Here is a 19,110-nt window from a genome sequence, read left to right on the forward strand (position 1 = left end):
CTGTGTTTATATATACATGTACTTGTGTAGATTTGATTAAGCCAAGGGAATACAAGAAACCATTTCTCCCAAGTCTCTCTCTCTCTTCTCCCTCTCTCTCCAGCTCTTCTCCATGCCCCAAGAGTAAGAAACCCTAGGGTTTCTTGCCGCCAGGCCCAAAAAGGAAAGAAAAGCAAAGGAGGCGCTAGCCCCTCCTCTCTTGCAGCCGCCAACCAGATCCCTCTCTCCCTCTCTTGCATCCACCCAAGTACCAGGTCCAGGACTTGGAATCTCTTGAAAAGAGGTTGATACAAGTCTCTCTCAGATCTGGAGTTGATCTGAGGTCGTTTGAGGTGCGGGTGAGATCTCCATCAACAGATCTACAGGAAAGGCTGCAGCAAGATAGATCTGTGAGGTCTGTCTCCATCTATCTTCTTCCCTATCTAGAACATCCCGATTCAAGATCTATAAATTAAGAGACCTCGGTCCAGGCCTGACCTGGTTGGGTACCAGATCTTAAATTTTTTAAAGGTGATTTCAGAGGCGTTCTTCATCTGGAATGAAAGGTTGACGAAGAAGACAGCAACCAGGCTGATTTCGTCAAGGGCCTTCAATGGTGTCCAGAAGTCTCCAGATCTGTTCGTTGCTGGTTTTGCTGCACCCAAGGTCCGTAGGAGGAGCTGGGATCATGCTCCAACACTATCGCTACTGAAATGCGGGGTGTCTCTGCCGCTGCTATTCAGCCCTTGGAGGATATCGGTGTGGAGGATTTTGTCGTTGGATGAACCGATCTAGCCTTCCTTCTTAGATCAGATGCTCAATTTTCTTCTTGAGCTGGTAACAATCCTCAGTATCATGACCGTGGTCATGATGATAGAGGCAATACTTGTCTGGATTGCGGTGCCCCAGGTTTGTTCCCATCTTTGGAGGTGGAGGCAGCTCGGCTCATACTTCCATCAAGATCTCTCTCCTTGAAGTGTTCAACAGAGTAAGATCACCAAATTGCCTCAAAGGTGAATGATTCTTCTTTGAAGAAACATTCCTTCTCCTTGATGGGGCCCTTGAGCAGTGGTGATTTTCACTATTCTGCTAGGGTGAGTGAGACCCGCTTTGCTCTTGATTTCTCATAGCTGGGGCTGCTCGGATGGTTTCCTCCACCAAAGAATCTTCTAATCAGGCATATTTCTCTGCTCGAGCCAACATTTTTGAGAAATTTCAAAGAAAATTCTTCAACAACAACTTTTTGAAGTCGCCCATCAATAAGCTGCTCTTCAAGATGGACATTGCGACTGAGTGATCTAAGCCATGGACTTTCAATATAGCTCTATTGAAACGAGCTATGTAGAATCAAATGAACTTGCCCTCCTTCTGCTTGACAGGCTGGAGGTGGTCCGAATGCTTATGCTACCACCGACTGGTAATGAAATGAGTAGCAAAGGCTTGGTTTGGCTATCGAAAAGAGTGAATAGAGATCGACTTTAGATTGGAATACCCATGTTGGGCCACCCCCTTCAAAGTGGAGAGAAAGGTCTGGCACAGGATAGTGTCAGAAGCATCCTGAAGAAGCATAACTACTCGAAAGTAGTTGATATGATCGATGGGCTCTATGGTCCCATCGTAGCTCTCCAGCTGAGAAACTTTGAAGTTTGGTCGGATAGGCTCCTAGAGAATGCTCGCCACAAAAAGTGGTTCAGAATCGAACCCATTGGATGATGCTGATGGGTTGTTGCAGATCTGCTAGATCTTTCGATCTATTTCTCTAAGTCTTCATGCGACTTCCATATCTAAGTTGGTATGCACTTTAGAGCATGAAGGTGATTGCCGATCGGGGGTTGAATCATGCCTCGATGGAGAACTTGAAGATCGCTGTCTCCTTGGTTCATGGGTCTAATCCGCCGCCATTTGCTAGACTGGAGGGATCTGGGTTTGAGTCACCGACTGAGGTGCTGATGGAGGTTCAATCACTGTCTGAACAACAGTCATGAGTTGCTGCACCTGCTAAACAAGCAGATTGAATTGCTCCACTGTCACCACTATGGGCTGCTATACTGGCATGGGAACTTCCACCATCGAAGGTAAAGGGGCAGAATGATTTATCTCATTCTGTACCTGACAGAAAGTGAAGGTATTAGTTCATCGAGAGGATGTTCTACATGGAGCCATCATTGAGAGTTTTTGATTTGTCTGCTTCTTTTATAGGACCAGAGATTCGGCCCTTCCTCTATCTGTTGTGGCTGATTTCTGGTTGACGTCGGAAGATAAAAGAATGCAGTGCTGGAACAACCTACAAAAAAGTCTGAACCAGAGGATGGTGCTCTAGTGAGGACCCTCCGATACTTAAGTCAAAATGCAAAAATAGAGAAGTAGAGTTTTGAGCTTAATGGAAAAAGGATTACTTATCTAGATCCTTGAGGTTTGGCATTTATAGAGAAGATGGTTGTGTAACTATTTTTGGAAGACTGGCCAACTGAATCTAGCACAATGATTTTATCATGATTCTTCGAATCAGGTGGTTATACTGGTGAGATTCCCTAGATCAGATGGATATTTCGATATGATTCTCTGAATCAGGCAGTTATGCTCAGATAGGAATGACAGCTGTGGCCAGTTAGTGCCTGCCTTTTATACTTGGATCTAGTTGATCCGCTTTCAAAAGATCAGAGAGTGTGGCACGCCAACTAGAAATTGGGACTGATAGCTTCCCAACCAAGACTCGATTAGACAGGCTGATCCAAGTCTAACTCACCTGCAGTTGTTATGCTGATTAGAGGTTGTTCCATTATGCTAGCCAAATAAGGATTGGATATGTCTGGAGGTTGACCAGCTGATCCTCCAACCGAAGGTCGGAACAGACATTCAACCTGACTATGAGTCAGGCCAACCACAACAATCAGGCCACCTGAGGGATGCTGACATGGACTTGCTAGGTCACAACAAGCTTAAGTCTCCATCATCATTGGTCCGTTCCAAATTACTCCTAATAGTATCCATAGGCGACAAAAATTTCAAATGCTGATGTCTGTCATCAAAACCACTTCACAAAGCAACATAGGTTTGGTTACAGGTGAACCACTATAATCCTTGAGATGCTTGGCCAGTTTAATATGCTCCATCTTAAATAATCTTAGAAGAGACATACCATCAGCTTTCATCAACTCTGGCAAGCTATTACTTTATAACTGGATCAAGAAAACTGTAATGCTCCAAATTTGGGATATAATATGACCATGCTATCGAGAGATGTCACCCTCGATAATGTGAAGCCAACATTCATAATCAGCTAAAATTCATTGCAAATAAACTATAATAAAAGATTCGATTCCATCATTTCTTAAATAAATAAACCAATATTGGTTTAAAACATCTAAATCTAATATCAAATACTAAAATTCATATCTCCAAATTCATAAATAGTTAACTATAAATCCATAATTATCCACTAAATTAAGATTCAGCTACAAAATCTCTACGCTTGCTAGTGTAGACTCTCAATTTTGGATCATCCTTCATTCTTAATCTTATTCATCTGGACAGAAAAAGAAAAAAATATAAGTTATATCAGCTCAGTGAGTAAATCTTATAATACCTTATCCGAATCAAACATAAGTTTATACATGCATCAATAAATCATTTAGAGAAGATGATTATCAATATAAGATAAAACTTTCATAGTATCATTATATCATAAATCAATCGTACTCTTGTATATACATAAATCATACAATTTACATAAACTTGATTTTCAATGTATAAAATAAACAAACTTATAAATCATGTTAACTTTATAGATAAGATTATAAATTATGTATCATTTTGCTATATCATAATTCTTAATAATTCTCTCAGACTAAATGCTATGGTCATTTTATATCTGTGATAAAGCCAAAATCACATCATGCTAACTACTATAATTCGCTGGCAAGAGCCATATACCAAGCTACTATAATTCATTGGCAAGGGTCATGTGTCGAGCTATTATAACCCACTGACAAGGACCGTATACTAAGCTACTACAACCCACTGGAGAGGATCGTATGTTAACTATTATAATTTATTTATGAGGACCGTATGCCAAGCTACTATAATCCGTTGGCAAGGGCCGTGTATCAAGTTACTGTAACCCACTAGCCAAGGCTGTATGCCAACTATTGTAACCTACTGATACGGCCATATATTACTATCTGAGAGCCTGTAGTCATACTTTTTAAATCATATTTTCTCAAAATATATATTTTTATTTCATAAATAAATTGAATACATTTAATGACTTTATAGAGTTCATACTCCATGAAGTGAAACAATCATGAAATTAGTTTTTTCATAACAACTATATAGATTTTCATAAACATAGGCTTCATAGTTCATAAATAAACTATTAATATTAGAATATCTATAAAATCATACTTTTCATAATAATATATGATTTACATAATATCATATGCATGATTCTTAATTTAAAAAAATATAGAATCATCGATGTCAAATATTCTTTTTATATTTCATAAAGTTTGAAACATTGAAAACATCCGATAATTCAAAAATAAGTTATATAAGAAGTGTTGGGACTAGTTATTTCATTTGCTTTAGCCCTTCAAAGTTTGCTAAACAAATTTATTGAACCTATTTAACATATTAAAATAAAATTAATTTCTATTCAATAAATTCAGTCATAAGGATGGGAGACTATAGATTGGGTGGTCGGGTTAATAGGTTATTCGGACACCAGATAATTCAGAGCCTCCTAGCCGAGGGTCAAATCTAAGTCACTCTATTAAGGAAGCATGAAGCACATATTGGATTAAGGCGCAGGTCGATTAATAGAGTTCATCCAAAGTTGATTTCAAAGATACTCGATATGGTTGGGTTGGGGCTGACAAACTGTATGAATATTGAAGTGTTTCTAGATCTCTTTCACAAAAGATCCTCTCAAGTTCACACTGGAGTCTGTGGAAAAGATAGAGATAGAAAGAGAGGGTAGGGAGAGAAAAATTTTAAAGAGGAGAGAGACATAAAAGAGAGAGAGAGAGCCTTCTCTCTCCTTTTTTTTTCTTTTCTTCTCTTCTTCTTTTCTTTTCTTTTTCCTTCTTTTGAACGAAAAGGGAATTGGTGGTCTATGGTGGCTAGTGGCTGGAAGACAGTCGATGGACGATGGTGGCAGGCATTCAACGGTGGTGGGGCAAGGGATGACTAGTGGCAAGTGGTCGACCAACAAAACAGCATCAAAATAAGGCCAAACCGAGGCCCTTTGTTTGATTATCCTCGAGTCCCAACCCATTCACTGGCAAGTGGGGCTCCAGCATAGGCTAGAGACCAATGCAAGGGAGAGGCTGAAGGCCTCAATGATGATCGCTGGTGGTGGAGGTAGCCAGAGAAAGGAGAAATAAGGAAAATAATGCCAAAAATAGGAGATTCTTTTTGTGATGGATTTCCAATGAAGCCAGTGGTTGACGGTGCCCAAGGCAATGGTAAGAAGGAGAAGAAAAGGATCAAAGCTTTCTTTTGGGCTTTGATGGCATCTCTGACTCTGATTTCCAGCGAACATGGTGCTAGGGAAATTAGCAAAATGAGGAAGAAAAGGATGGAAGAAGAGAGGAAGAGGACCAATGCTCGTCGTGGATTGCTCTAGAGGGGGAGAGGGAGATTTTAAGGAGATTTTCTAGAATTTTTGGTAGCCCTAGGAGATCGATTTCATGTCGGATTCAATGGAAAAGAAGACTTTCATTGAGAGTCTTCGTTCCTTTATTTTTTTTGACTGCTTTGAGATTCATGTGGTAGATCATGTTATCACATTCTACTCCCCTTAAAAGAGTTTCATCCTCGAAACTTGATATATCTTTATTTACAGACAAGTATGGATGCTTGGTCTTCAAATAATCTTCACCATACTTTCACCATGCAACTTTGATCTAAAATATGCTTCTAGGTCTCATATTCTAAACTATTTCCTATTAACTAGCATCATCTTTTAAGTAATGCAATTTTTTTTATATATACAAGTTTGACATGAATAACTTTATAATAGAAGTGGCTCATCTAGTTTCTAAAATATATAATTCAAAGATATAGTAAACTATAAATGAACGAGAAAAGCTATGATCAATAATCACACAGGCATCTTCTTAAGTTGATTGAAATTGTACGTGTTGCTATATTATTGCTTATCGTAGTATCTTATAGAGTCAAGGCAGATATTTGTGCATTCCCTCTTTGTCCCTATTCAACTAAGCCAATGGCTTTGGAGTCATTTATTTTCTTACTAGGATATTCCCATGCCAAATGCCCCCATTTGCCACACTAATAATATGCTTCAAGCTTCTTAAGACAAGATCCATCATAATTTTTATAGCAATAGATGCAAGTCTGTGCTTCCTTTTTTTTTTAGAGTTATTCTCTAAGTTTTCATATTTATCACTCTAAATTCCCATTGGTCTAGACCTCTTCCTATCCTCCCTTTCTTGTTTCGATCTTTTAATATCTAATTCAACTTTCAAAGCTCATTCTAGCACATTGTCATGCCCCCGACCTGAGATCATGAGCCGAAGGTCATGAAAACCGCTGCATACTTATAGAAAACTCTCCCCACAAATATGTAAGGCATCTTATTATACTATCATAAAATAATAATGGAATAATTAGTCAATAATTTAAATTTAAAATTATAACAATTCAAATTCTAACTTTAATATCTCAATAAAGTCAACAAAGTTTTATAGGCCTTACATCAAATTCAATAAGGCTTTCAAACCTAAAATAAAAGTATGACGATTTTGCTTCTAATCACTCTTCCATTCATATCTTGTATCATCTTAATTCCTTAACATCTGTAAAAATAATAAAATAGGAGGTAATGAGCTAGACAGCCTAGTAAGCAATGATCATTTTCAATAGATTTCATCAGATATTAAAGTAAATAATTATTTATAGAAAATAAGCATATAAAGTTCATCAATTTGAAATCAATTTCGATTATGCAACATAGTTTATGCCAAATTTATTTTTTTTCAAAAATTTGAGTTTCTTTCGAGATTTTAATTTTTTTCATTCTTAAGTTCTTTTCATCAACCATGAGCTATGATCATATTTTTTCTGTGACAGGGTCATAATACCGCGTATCTTCTTACGGTGAGCTACGAATCATCTGGCAGCAAAGTCCTTCGAAACCACTGGTCTTGCTGGTAGTTTGTCATTGGTCTCTCTGATGACATATCATTGGTCTCTCTGATGACATAAACTCTCAGGATAAGTCAATTGCCAATGTATATGCTCCTATTGGTGGGGTCTTTTACATAGTCAGCTTGTCAATTCATATTGTTCTTATATCAAAATTCTTCATAAATCATATTTTATATTTTAATTTCGATAAAAAAATATATAATCATGTAGTATCGAAATCAATCAATATAATACATCATAAAATTAATATGTTCAATCATGCTTCATCATAACATTTTAAATAAGATATTTTCATAACAAAATATCATTCATCTAATTCATGCATCATTTCACATATTATGTCAGAAAAATATATTATAATTTATCGATAAATCTAGAAAAAATAAAATATTACTTACTTCAAATGCATTCCAATAATCTATATAATTCTATAATTTTTTTTAAAAATTTTGTTCGCAGATCATATCATGATATCCCATGATCAAACATCCACAATCCTATACAGTATGACTTTCAATAATTAGAAAATATGTGAATAATTAAGAAAGATAGAATTAATGGATACTCATATCTCATCGTCCAGATTGGTCCGATCATCTAATTTTATCTGGTCAAAATCTGATTAGGACATAAATGATCTAAAGTTTGACCATCAAATCAAATCGGATTCGAAGTGATAAGACCGAGGTTCCTTCATTGGATTCATGAATCAAATGGAGAGAAAAAATCAAAGGAGAGAATTCATGAGGTACAATCCAAATTGATCATGTGCTATAGTCCAACATCTCGATTGGTGAAATCAAAATGATCTAATCAAGTTATGACTAAATCGAGATCATGGATGATCAAATCTAATGATTTATGGTCTGATCAAGGTGCTGGCATACTACTTGACAATCACAGATCAAGATACTTCTACTAGAATCATTCAAACTCATCATCACTCAAACTCATCAAAATAAATTTTTTTTTGATAAATTCTAAAAAAATAAACTTCTAGAGAGATACAATTATAGAGAGAGAAATTCATGAAGATGAATCTAGACTAATCAAACAATATGGTTCAACAAATCTGATTGATCAGATCAAGATAAATTTAATCAAATCATGCTAAAATTACCACATGAATAATTCAATAGAATCATGGATGATAAAATCTAAAGATATTTTATTTGATCAAGGTGGATGTCAGTACACTGTCCGATAATCACAGATCAAAATCCTTCACTAGGATCATTTAAATTCATCATCAATCTTTTTAAAGATGTAGGAACTCCTAAGAGAAAACTATGTAGAGAGAGATAAATTTCTCAAGAGAGAAATTAAATCTTTTTAGAGAGAGAAAATTTTAGAAAGAAAAAGTGGAGAGAGAAATTGGAGAGAGAGAAATAGAAAAGAGAGAACAGAGGCGAGAGCAGAGAGAGAAAGTCTTTTTTTTTTCTTTTTCTTTTTTTTTTCTTCTCTTTTTTCTTTTTTCTTTTTTTTCTTTTTTTTTTTTTTCTTTTCTTTTCTTCTCTTTCTTCCTTCTTTTTCTTCTTCCTTCGTTTAAACAGAACAGGGGACCGTGGTCCCCCTTTTTGTTATTTGGATTGGAAGCCCCATCCGGCACACGGGTGGCTGGCAGCTATCGAGGCTGTGGCGGTGCAGCCCAAGAAATCCAGACCGATGGTCGGTAGTGACCACCTGCATCGAAAAATCAAAGAAAAAGAGGGGTGGAAACAGTCCGAAATAGGGGATAATTTTTCTCCAAGAAATCCGACGATTGTTGGTCGGAGTCCCAACACCTATAGACTCTGAAAGATGAGGAGAAGGATTAGAGAGAGTTCTTACCCTTTTTTCGATGATCAACGGCCTTGACTTCGATGAACTCGATGAAAGCTTCTTAAGAAAAGAAGAGGCAAAAATAAGTCTTCCGACGATGGGAGGCGGCTGGAGCTGTGGGGGTTCCAAGGAAAGGGTTGGCCTGTCTTTAAAGAGGACCAAGGGGAGGAGTCTGACTCCTCCCTGGCTTCTATCTCCGACGGGAAGCCAGGCGCAATAGGACTCCCTCTGGGAGTCTGATTCCTCCACACAGCACGTGCTATCCATTTTTTTTTTTGATGGGCTTTTGTGGGCTGGTTTTAGGGCTCAATTGGGTCAGGTGATAATATTCTTTCTCTCTAAAAAAAATTTCATCCTCAAAATTTTTCTTGATTAAATCTTCATAATTTCTTACTTGAGATTTAAGGTAAAAATCTCACCCACAAATATTTCAATATTCTAATTCTTAATGCAAATCTATTCTTGAATCGTTTCATAAGAGAAAGGTCAATATGTCAAGTGTTGATCTGAATCAAAACTATTTATTTTCTTATTTGCATAATCAATATCTCAAAGATTTTTATTTCAAAATCATGATCTCATTTTCTATAAAAATAATGTTCAATATCTCATGACTCGAATTAAAATTGTTGCCCAGCTATGCAACCCAAGGGGGGGTGAATTGGGTTTCTAAAAATTTTAAGCTTAACTAATGACTTATGAAAAATGTTTGTCAATAGCTAAATGAATGAGAAGAATAACCTTAGTTCAAGATTAATTGCCTAAAGCAAGAATGCAAGGAAATAATGAAGAGTTAAAGAGAAGTAATAATGCACACCACAAACAAAAGGATTTATAGTGGTTCGGTGCCAACCTTGCACCTACATCCACTCCTCAAGCTCCTACTTGGAAATTTCAATCCACTAAACTTGTATTCAACCCGAATACAAACGTCGGAAACTCCGACACTAGCTATCCCAAGCTAGTCCACTTATTTCCTGGGTACAAGCCAACCCAATACATTCTGATTCTAGGTTCGGATCAACCTTCCCTTATTTTGGAACACCTCCAAAATAAAATCAATCACTCAAAATGAGTAAAATAATTTATGGCACAAATAAGTACAAGAAAAGCCCCTTTAATGAGCGAATATAACTTTAAATACACTTTACTTAAAAGAAGAAGCCCCTTTTTGGATTTCCTCAAAGTGGATGGAGAATTGATTGAGCACTTGAGGAGTTGGTGAGCTTGGATTGATGGCTTCTTGAAAGCTTTAAATGAGCTCTTGATTAGGGCTGAAAAGTTGGCTTGAGAAACTCTTTCTCTTTTGAATGCTCTTGAATGCTCTTGAATGCTCTTCTTTTTCTTTTTAATCTCTTCCTTTCTCTTCTTAATCTCTTACTTGTTTCCCACCTTTTGAATCCTTTTTATAGCTTTAAGAAATAGAAAAAAATATTCTAGACTGAAAAAGAGCCGTTAGACCATATTAAATGAGCATTTAAAGAACTTAAAACGGGTTAAAAATTAGCCATTATGGAAAAATCCCATCACAGGGGTCGACTCATGAGTCGACTCATGCCTCAGGGGTCGACTCATGAGTCGACCTCTGTTGAAGCAACCAGAAAACAGGGTTCTGTAACTTTTGGCCTAAAACTGCAGGAGTCGACTCATGAGTCGACTCATACTTTGAGAGTCGACTCATGAGTCGACTCACAGGCCGTGCCAAGCCAAAAATTCAGCGTGCCAAACTGCTCATTGTGCCATGAGCTGACTCATGAGTCGACTCATGGATTTCAAACATGCATAACTTCAAAAATACAAGTCCAAAAATAATAAAATTTTCGCCAATAGATCACAAATCTTTTGTTCTACCAAATGATACTATTAAATCAGGGTTTTGGTAAAATTATGATTTTGCCCCTGAAGAGCACAGAGACTTTTTGAAATAAAAAATATTGGTACCCCTTCAACTGCTTTGTAATCATCAAAATCAATCTAGGGAGCAATAAAAATCAAATCTATTTTTTGTAAATAGAATAATATCTTAATTTTTGAATAAGAATTTCATTTTTTTTCTCAAAATACTAACTGCTCTTAGTAAATCAACCCATCATAAGATAGGAAAATATACTTATGTGAATCACATGTTGATATCCAAATCAATCAAAATTCATAAATATTTTCTCTTATTCATGCTTTCAAAGGTTGAAAATTTACCTTTTTAATCTCATCCTCAAACTTTTGATGTTTTAATTTTTGATGCAACTTAATCATTAAATCATTTCATAAAGAAAAAAATCAATATCACCAATGTTGATTAGAATCAATATCACTATTTTTGATCATCGAAATTAATCTCTCTCAATTCTAGATAAAGATATCAAATTTCTCACCAAAAATTCTTAACTGCTCATGATTTAATCAATTTATCACAAGATCATAAATAAATTTTACTACATTCTCTATAGATAAACTTTTGAGTATAAAAATCTAAGATCAAAATCATTATTCGATAAACAATCTCAAATTCTTTCTAATGAATAGAGAATTATTCAATTCTAGGATAAAAAAATTTATCTCTAAATATTCTAAATCTAAAATAAAAAATCAAGGGTCCACTCATTCTAGAATTAGGATGCTAAATATTTTCACGGCATAGTAGATGGAAGCACTACTTTTGAAAATCACATTAAGGGTATCCAAAATAATCCAAAATTTTAAAAATATTATTCTTTCTAATATCAATGAATTTTTTATATGAAATTATATCATCTATCATAATTTTTTAATTCAAAGAGTCAACATTAATTCCTGACTTACTCAAAATAATTCAGATCATCATGCTTTCGCTGCGCACTCTGTTCTAGCAATCAAAATTTCTTAGGTTCACCAAAAGATTTTGATCAAATTATTTTTTTATCTTATCAATAGAAAAGATCTAAAATTTTAAATTTTAATTGAAGTCAAAGATTAACTTTTGATTCTCATTCATACTTTTACTAGTGTACCATAATTTTGATTAACCCTTGAGTCTAATATCACATTTAAAACCATCATATAGGTTTATTATAATCAATATGAATCAAATCTTAATTCTCATATCAATTCAATACGATAATTTTAAATCAAAATTTTTATAAATCAAATCAACGAGAAAATCCTCCGATGCTCCATTAAGTTGGGACATAATCAAAACATATAAGAATTTCAAATTATTATCTTTTTTAAAATTCTATCATCAGGATCTTTAATATCTATCAAATATCTTTTCATAACAATCACACAAGTCTCAAAAAAAAATCAAATCTCTATTTAATAATAGATTCAATCAGAGATCTCATTAACAAAAGTAAAAGAACTCCATATCAATTCCTAAATTTAAAATTTTAAATTACAAATTCACATAGGTCCCATAATTTTAAATAAATATAAATCAAATCTTTTATCTTAACCTAAAGATAGCAATCTTTCATTAACAACCTCAACAATAAGAAATAGACTTCTTTGCAATATCTTCAAATATGCATCCTAATATGCCATTTTATACATGATCCACATATTAAGTTCAATTTCGATAATTATTCTAATCAAATATCATAAAAATCTTCTTAGTCCATCCTGGAATAATATTTTATCATCAAATTTTTATCTTGCCAATAATAGTCAACTTCTCAACTAGAAGTAATATCATAGTATTATTCTCACATCGAATTTAAACTTATAATTCACTTGAATAATCAATGATCAAATTAATAACCATAATGCACAATAAAATTTTTCATGTCAATTCTTTCGTAATTACTTTTGATGAAAATTAAATTAATTATATCATAATCTATAGATCATCTACCATATTTCAAACTCTATATGTCATAATTTTTTATAATCCTTTCATACATAATCTCAATATTTAACCAAAAATCATAAAGATTTCTCACACTACATCATCATAGATCTATACCATAATGATCCTAGTATCTATCCACTTACACTTATTCTATATCTAATTTATATTTCATAATTTATCTGCTTATGCTCTAATACCACTTTAATTGTCATGCCCCCGACCCGAGATCGCGAGCTGAAAGTCATGGCAACCACCGCATACTCATAGAAAATTTTCTCCACAAATATGCAAGGCATCTTATTATACTATCATAAAATAACAATAGAATAATTAGTCAATAATTTAAATTTAAATTTATAATAATTCAAATTTTAACTTTAATATCTCAATAAAGTCAACAAAGTTCCATAGGCTTTACATCAAATTTAATAAGACTTTCAGCCTAAAATAAAAGTATGGAGATTATGCTTCTAATCACTCTTCTATTCATATATTGTATCATCATAATTCCTCAACATCTGTAAAAATAGTAAAATAGGAGGTAATGAGCTAGACAGCCCAGTAAGTAATGATCACTTTCAATAGATTTCTTCAAGCATTAAAGTAAATAATCATTTATAGAAAATAAGCATATAGAGTTCATCAATTTGAAATCAATTTCAATTATGCAATATAGTTTATGCCAAATTTATTTTTTTTTCAAAAATTTAAGTTTCTTTCGAGATTTTAATTTTTTTCATTCTTAAGTTTTTTTCATCAACCATGAGTTATGATCATATTTTTTCTGTAGCAGGATCATAATACCACGTATCTTCTTGTGGTGAGCTACGAATCATCTGATAATAAAGTCCTTCAGAATCGCTGGTCTTGCTGGCGGTTTGTCGCTGGTCTCTCTGGCGACATGTCGCTAGTTTCTCTGATGACATAAATCCTCAGGATAAATCAATTGCCAATGTATATGCCCCCATTGGCGGAGTCTTTTATATAGTCAGGTTGTTAATTTATATTATTCTTATATCAGAATTCTTTATAAATCATGTTTCATATTTTAATTTCGATAAGAAAATATATAATCATGTAGTATCAAGATCAATCAATATAATGCATCATAAAATCAATATGTTCAATCATGCTTCACCATAATATTTCAAATAAGATATTTTTATAATAAAATATCATTCATCAAATTTATGCATCATTTCATAAATTATGTCAGAAAAATATATTATAATTTATCAATAAATCTAAAAAAAATAAAATATTACTTATCTCAAATACATTTCAATAATCCACATAATTCTATAAATTTGTTTTCAAAAATTTTGTTCGCAGATCATATCGCGATATCCATGATCAAACATCCACAACGCTATACAGGATCAATTTCAATAATTAGAAAAGATGTGAATAATTAAGAAAGATAGAATTGATGGACACCCATATCCCATCGTCCAGATTGATTTGATCATCTAATTTTATCTGGTCAAAATCTAATTAAGATATAAATGATCTAAAGTTTGACTATCAGATCAAATCAAATTCGAAGTGATAAGATCGAGGTTCTTTCATTGGATTCATTAATCAAGTGGAGAGAGAAAATTAGAGGTAAGAGAATTCATAAGGTACAATCCAAATTGATCAGGTGCTACAGTCCAACATTTTGATTGATGAAATCAAAATGATCTAATCAAGTCATAGCTAAATCAAGATCATGGATGATCAAATCTAATGATTCATGGTCCGATCAAGGTGTTGGCATACTACCTGACAATCATGGATCAGGATGCTTTCACTAGAATCATTCAAACTCATCATCACTCAAACTCATCAAAATAAAATTTTTTTTTTGATAAATTCTAAAAAAATAAACTTCTAGAGGGATACAATTCTAGAGAGAGAAATTTATGAAGATAAATCTAGACTAATCAGACGATATAGTTCAACAAATTTGATTGATCAAATCAAGATAAATTTAATCAAATCATACTGAAATTACCACATGGATAATTCAATAGAATTATGGGTGATAAAATCTAAAGATATTTCATTTGATCAAGATGGATGCCAGTACACTGTCCGACAATCACAGATCAAAATTCTTCACTAGGATCATTTAAATTCATCATCAATCTTTTCAAAGATGGAGAAAGTTCTAAGAGAAAACTATGTAGAGAGAGATAAATTTCTAGAGAGAGAAATCAAATATTTTTAGAAAGAAAAAAAAATTAGAGAGAGAAAGTGGAGAGAGAAACTAGAGAGAGAAAAAGAGGAATGAGAGAATAGAGGCGAGAACAGAGAGAGAAAGTCTCCCTTTTTCTTTTTCTTTTTTTTTCTTCTCTTTTTTTTCTTTACTTTTCTTTTTTCTTTCTTTTCTTTTATTTTCTTCTCTTTCTTCCTTCTTTTTCTTCTTCCTTCGTTTAAACAGAACAGGGGACCGTGGTCCCCCTTCTTGTTCTTTAGATTGGAAGCCTTGTCTGACAAGGGGTTGGCCGGTGGCTGTCGGGGCTGTAACGGCGCAGCCCAAGAAACCCAGACTGACGGTCGGTAGTGACCACCTGCATCGAAAAATCAAAAAAAGAGAGGGGTGGAAACAGTCCGAAACAGGGGATAATTTTTCTCAAAGAAATCCGACGATTGCCGGTCGGAGTCCCAACACCTATAGATTCTGGAAGATGAGGAGAAGGATTAGAGAGAGTTCTTACCCTTTTTTTGATGATCAATGGCCTTGACTTCGGTGAACTCGATGAAAGCTTCTCTAGGGAAGAAGAGGCAAACATGAGTCTTCCGATGACTGGAGGTGGCCGGAGCTGTGGGGGTTCCAAAGGGAGGGTAGGCCTCTCTTTAAAGAGGACCAAGGGGAGGAGTCGGACTCCTCCTCGGCTTTTGTCTCTGACGGGAAGCCAGGCGCAATAGGACTCCCTCTGGGAGTCCAATTCCTCCACACAGCACGTGCACAGCATGTGCTGTCCATTTTTTTTTTTTTTTTGATGTGCTTTTGTGGGCTGGGTTTAGGGCTCAATTGGGTCAGGTCATAACATACATTCTTCTAGTTGTTAAAAGGGTGAGAGAATAAACAAGACTGAATTTTATATTCTAGACCATGGTCAAATCTATTTGCTTTGTTTTTTTCGGACTTCATGAGCTAGGAGCAAAAATAGCCTAACTTGTTGAATTTGTTTGCATATTTTAGTACTATCATATCATTTTTTTATCTCAAAGCTAAAACTCGTTCTCTTTTACTAATCTCTTTGACTTAGAAAAATATTGATCATAAAATATTTTCTTAAACTCCTCCCATGTTAGTTAGTCATCGACATGCTTATATGCAACCCTTATTGCAGTCCATCAAAACTCGACATTTTCTTTAGTATGAAAATGATTATCCTAACCTTCATATCCTTAGGATACTGTAGTGCATTAAACATCTTTTTCATTTTTTGAATCTAGATCTTCACAACCGGAGGGTCAGGTTCACCCTCAAATAGTGGTGGGTTGAGCCTTCTAAACCTCTCATAATATGATTTTAAAAATGATGTAGGTTAAGGAGCATATTGTATTTACTATTGTTGAATAATAAGCTAAGCCACCACTTTGCAAACTCTAGCAGTGTTTGCCTAAGTGACTGGGGCATTAGGAGTCTACTCAACCTACTGGTTGGCATCTCCCTTCATAGTCCTTTTTGCTCCTCTCCTCCTAGTAACAAAGTTCATAAAGACTTCATTGGATTATGAGTGCATATGCTTGAATTTCAAAGTTCCTTTATGTGAAGCATGAATTTCAAAAGAATGCATTATGAATGCATATGCTTGAATTTCATAGTAACAAAGTTCCTTTATGTGAAGCATGAATTTTAAAAGAATGCATTATGAGTGCATATGCTTGAAAAGAATATTGATTCTTTTGGCATGAGATACAAATGGTCATATACAAAAATAGTTTGGCCATTTGCTTAATGATTTGAAAATTTGCTCATTGGATTATGTGATTTTGGTGTTAGAGCAGAAAATTTATTTTTATTATCAGAGCAAGCTATATTTTGAAAATTTGCTCATTCTCATTTGATTATTTAGTTTTAGTATCAGAGCAAAAATAATTGAGTGTACCAATGCATGTCTAAGAATTAATTTGTAGAGTATATCAGAGTATGTTAAATTTAAGATGTATCAGAGCAAGTTAAATTTTAAAGCAAATCAGAGCATGTTTAAAGAAGTAATTTTAAAGGTTGCTCATTTGCATTGTACTTAGCAATTTACTCATTGTATTTTTAAGTCATTTAATAATTTTACTTTTGATATTGTTCTTTAATTTCTCCCCAATTCATTCATTTTATTTTCAAGTCTTTTAATAATTTATAATTTTGCTTTTGATATGTTTCTTTTTCTTTAAGTTCTCTTTTGATATGTTTCTTTTTCTTTAATTTCTCATAATTTATAATTTTGCTTTTGATGGGATTCTTTTTCTTTAATTTCTCTCCCTTTTTGACATCATCAAACATTGTTAACTCCCCCTCTTTTTTTGAATACGTTTTCTCTTTAGTGTTTCTTCAAACTTCAAGAGCTAATCATTAATGTTTGCTCCCCCTTAATACAGCAATCATTAACCAAAGTATGCCGTAGATTACCATAGATATGGATCATCAACAAAGAGAAGTTGTTTCAACAAAGAGAAGATATATAATCAAAAGATGATTGACATCATTACAAAGAGTAGATATATAAGTAAAAGATGATTAAAACCATAGTTGTTTCAATATAAGTTTCATAACATAAAAGTCAGCTAGCTAATATCATTACATGGCCCCAAAATACAGATCCTAGAAAGAACAAGAGACTAACACCTAGGATCTAGTAAAGATCATGACTAGATGGATCGGAGTCATCAGAGATAGGATGAGGAGATGATGGATCTCGACCAGAAGAACGTCCTCTACCCCGTCTGCCTCTGGCACGAGCAGGTGAGCGAGATGAACTAGGAGGCTGAGAACGTTGCGAGGCCAAGGACTGGACAGAAAGAGTGAGTCTGATGGAATCAAGAACGTTCAGTGCTCTCGAAACAGACTGAAGTAGAGCAGTGAACTGAGTAGATGCATGCTCACTCGAGCCTCTGATCTCTCTCCTCAATAACTCATAACCACCCTCCAATGCACCTCTGAGCCTGCCAGCCTCTGCAGTAAGGTCTGTGACCTCAATAGTGCTCTCCTGTGGCTGAGGATGGGCCAAAGCTAAGACTTGCCCCTGCAAGTCAAGAACTCTCCTAGTCAGTCTCCAAACGGTATCCTCGAGCTGCTGAATCCGAATAGACTGATCTGAGATCAACTGAAACACAGTGGAGATATGGGGAATCAAGGTCTGATCAGATGAATCTAATGAAGTAGACCCTGGTGCAAATGTATTAGTGCTCCACTGTCGAGATAGTAAGGAAGCCACATGTTGAGATCTGCTCGATCTGATCATCAGCCAATCTGAACTCTGAAGGAGGTGCTCTGCTCTCTGGCTGATGTACTGGTGTGTGCCTCCTGGTGAACTCTGAAGGGCCAGCCTCTGGGTCTGGAATGAACTGGATATCTGGAGATGCTGTCCTGAAGTCATGGATAGGAGATGATGGACCTTCTTCTTCAGCTCTGTCTTCTACTCTGTCCTCAGCTCTCTCCTCAGAACCCTTGATCCAACCACCATCAGTTTTTGTAAATCCCATGCGATGCAGAGTGTGTTGGTTGATGGTGTCTACATGAGAAAGCTTAGCAGATGCCTCCCCCTCAAAACTGACTCCAAACCTCCTGAAGACTCGAGTAAGGGCCATACCAAAAGGAAGATGTGCCTTGGATCTGTTCAATGTCTCTCTCATGGCCTCAATCATTAATGCAGGGAGGTTTAGGGGGGTTTGAGTGATCACATGAAACATTATACAAATATCTCTGCTAGATAGGAGGTCATGCCTACCACTCCTAGGGAAGAAGAGCTTGGTCACCAATTGATGTAAGATCCTCATTTCAATAGATAAAATTTTGGCTTCCAATTTATTCAAGCTTCCCGAGTAGGTACCTCCTAAAATAACACTGATCCCCTCTTCCTTCACTGGGAGTTCCATATAAGAGTATCCCTCACAGGACAAATGTAGTATCTCTCCCAAAATACTAGGATCCAAACAAATATCAACTCCCTTGACTGTAGAAGTCACTGTTCCATTCCCATATTGCAAATTTTAATAAAACTCTCTAACTAGGTCTACAAAAGTGACTTCCTTGAGAGAGCAGTAGAAACCCCAACCCTGGTTTTTAATCTTTGTTCCAAAGGTGAAACCCTCTTTTTCAA

General features: G+C 35.0%; 1 pseudogene; it reads left to right on the forward strand.

Moving 5' to 3' along the window:
• Positions 1 to 834: 834 nt before the first annotated feature.
• Positions 835 to 19,110, forward strand: part of LOC140857780 (uncharacterized) — a 59,437-nt pseudogene continuing 41,161 nt past the window's right edge.

This window comes from Elaeis guineensis, chromosome 5 (genome assembly GCF_000442705.2).
Source record: "Elaeis guineensis isolate ETL-2024a chromosome 5, EG11, whole genome shotgun sequence".
NCBI lineage: Eukaryota > Viridiplantae > Streptophyta > Magnoliopsida > Arecales > Arecaceae > Elaeis > Elaeis guineensis.